Raw genomic sequence first — 2,826 nt, 5'->3', positions numbered from 1 at the left:
AACAAGTATATAAGATCCACTTTAGGTGTTATCTTTCGTAAATAGTATTAGCCCTTTATGTTATTTTCCCCAATGTGTTTCTGTGACGTTGAAGAGATGCGATTATTCATAGTACAGCTAATGATAAGAATGATATAGCAATTATAATGATGTTGATACCGGTAAGAAATTTATAAGGTTTATAAAAATGATAGTAATAATAAGACGTAAGATGAATTATAAAAATAACAACAATGACTATAATAATGATAAAATAATATAATATAATGATTTTAGATTATGTAACTGTGTTGTTATCAGAGCACTAAAAGTAATCAAATCAATAATAATATAGAATATACATACATAATTCATAACAGTAATATTAGATCTCTCTCTCTCTCTCTCTCTCTCTCTCTTTTTCTGATGTTTGCCTTTATCAAGAAACGTTATCCATCTTACCATGGTGTGACTTCAGAGTAGTGTTTCTCATGTATAGTTTTCGACTGAATGATCCTCAAGATAGAAAAATGACTCGAACGAACTTTGCATGCATTTGGAATTGAGGTCCACGAACAGATTTTAATTTGGGTTATAACATTAGTTAGAGATGGGAAGAGAGAGAGGGGGGAGGGAGGGAGGGAGGGAGGGAGGGAGAGAGAGAGAGACAGAGAATGAGAAGGGTTGGAGAGATGAAAAGAAAAAGAGATAGAGAGAGGTGGGGTGGCAGAGACATACACACATACTGATTACTGATTGATTATGCTGAAAAGGACACAATAAAAATAAAAGGCAACAGTATCTATTGTCAACGGAAATAATACAACTTTGTTCATATAATTTTCTTCAAAACTACATCATATTAATCATGAACAGAGAGAGAAAGACAGAGAGGGAGAGGCACGTACACAGATAGGTAGATAGAAAGGGAGAGGTGTGAAAAGAGAGAAAGAGCTGGAGAAAATGAGAGAAGGGGGAATTGAGAGGGGGAGACTAAAGACTTGGAGAGAGCGTGACAGACACACACACACAACGATTTTATTTTTTTCTGAAAAGGATAGTGATATTAACCCACTGCCGACGGCCATGGTATACACGTACATACCATGCCCACTGTGAGTTTTCTTGTCTAATTGTTTTTATACCTAGATGGCTGCACTTGTACTAAGTCACCAATGAGCCAGTTATAAGTGCTGCCTGTCTCGCCTGTTCACCCATTGCATTGATTTACGAAAATATTTTACGTTATCTTATTTTGCTGTTTCTAATGTTTATAACATTATAGTAACTATGTTTATAATAAAAATAACACCCTCCATACCGCACTAGTGCATTCGAAAGTTTTAATTATATAATGATAATAGTGGTAATGATACTACTAATAATGGTGATAATAATAATAATAATAATGATAATAATGATAATAATAATGATAATAATGATAATGATAATAATAATGGTAATGATAATAATAATAAAAATAAAACTTATTACTATTATTATTGTTATTAATATTATTATTGCTATCATCTTTATTACAATCAATATTAGGAATGACAACAACAATAATAATAGTAAGTAATAATATTGACAATAATAATGGTGATAAAGATAATAATAACAATGAAAATTATAATGATAATAGCGATATGATACATATCAATAAATGATAGGTCATAATGACATTATATGATAATGATAATGGTTTTAATAATGATGAAAATTATAATAACGATATTAATGATAATATACATTATCATTGTCATTATCATTATCATTTTCCTTGTTATTATCATTATAGTTAATACTACTACTACTATTATTATTATTTTTATTATTATTATGATCATTGTCATTGTTCTTAATCTTAATTTTCTTCTTATTATTATTATTGTTTTTGTTCTTGATTTAATTGTTATTATTTTGATTATTATTATCATTTATTATCATTGATATTATTAGTATCATTATTATTATCATTGTCATTTATTATTGTTATCATCATTAATATTAACATTATGAATACTCTTGATAAATACTATCATCATTATCTCAAGAAGGATGATTATTACATATAAGCAGAAAAAATTGGTGCCTGTCTCCACCGGGAATCGAACCCGGACTTCACGCTTTATAGGCGGCCGTGCTAACCGTTACACCACAGAGACATATTATATAAATTCGTTCAAGTCTTTTACATAGAACCAAAAGGTTTTTTTTCACCATTTATTTATTTATTCATTCATTTTTTTTCATCTTTTAAAAATTAATCTATATGTGTATTTATTAATCCGTTCATTCATTTGTGTGTTTGTTTTGTCCATCTTTATTTGTTTATGTTTTATATATTTGTTTACCTTTTCGAGTCAGTGACTTCCTATAAGTTTATATAATGATAATATTGGAAGCAAGTTTTCTCCGATTTCGTTATTTTTCTCCCCATGTATTTCTATAATGATATTGATAGTTATGGCAAGGGATAAATTGCACTAATAATGTGTTTCATATCGATATGAAAATGATAATGTTGATTATAATAATGACAGTAATTAAGAAGTAAGAAAGTGGAGTTATCACAATAATAATAATTTTGAAACTGATATATATATATACCTATAAAGATTATAGATTAAGTGTTATCATAGTACTATGAGTAATAGAATCAATATTAACAACGATTTTATTTTTTTCTGAAAAGGATAGTGATATTAAAAGATAACAGTGTTTATAAGTACTGGACATAATATAATCTACTCTAAGTATATTTCGTCTTTAAAACGAAAGAAAAAAATGACAGCAACTACGGATATGCACGAATGACGGAAACCGAATAGAACAGCTTGTCAA

The 2,826-nt window shown here is 28.5% G+C and overlaps 1 non-coding gene across 1 annotated transcript; it reads right to left on the bottom strand.

The window, feature by feature from the left end:
• Positions 1–2,075: 2,075 nt before the first annotated feature.
• Trnay-aua lies at positions 2,076–2,147 on the bottom strand. Its single transcript has one exon. It is a non-coding gene; the product is annotated as a tRNA-Tyr (tRNA).
• Positions 2,148–2,826: the final 679 nt, after the last annotated feature.

The sequence above is a fragment of the Penaeus chinensis genome, chromosome 33 (assembly GCF_019202785.1).
Source record: "Penaeus chinensis breed Huanghai No. 1 chromosome 33, ASM1920278v2, whole genome shotgun sequence".
NCBI classification, from domain to species: Eukaryota; Metazoa; Arthropoda; class Malacostraca; order Decapoda; family Penaeidae; genus Penaeus; species Penaeus chinensis.
This window is presented reverse-complemented; position numbering and strand designations above follow the sequence as displayed.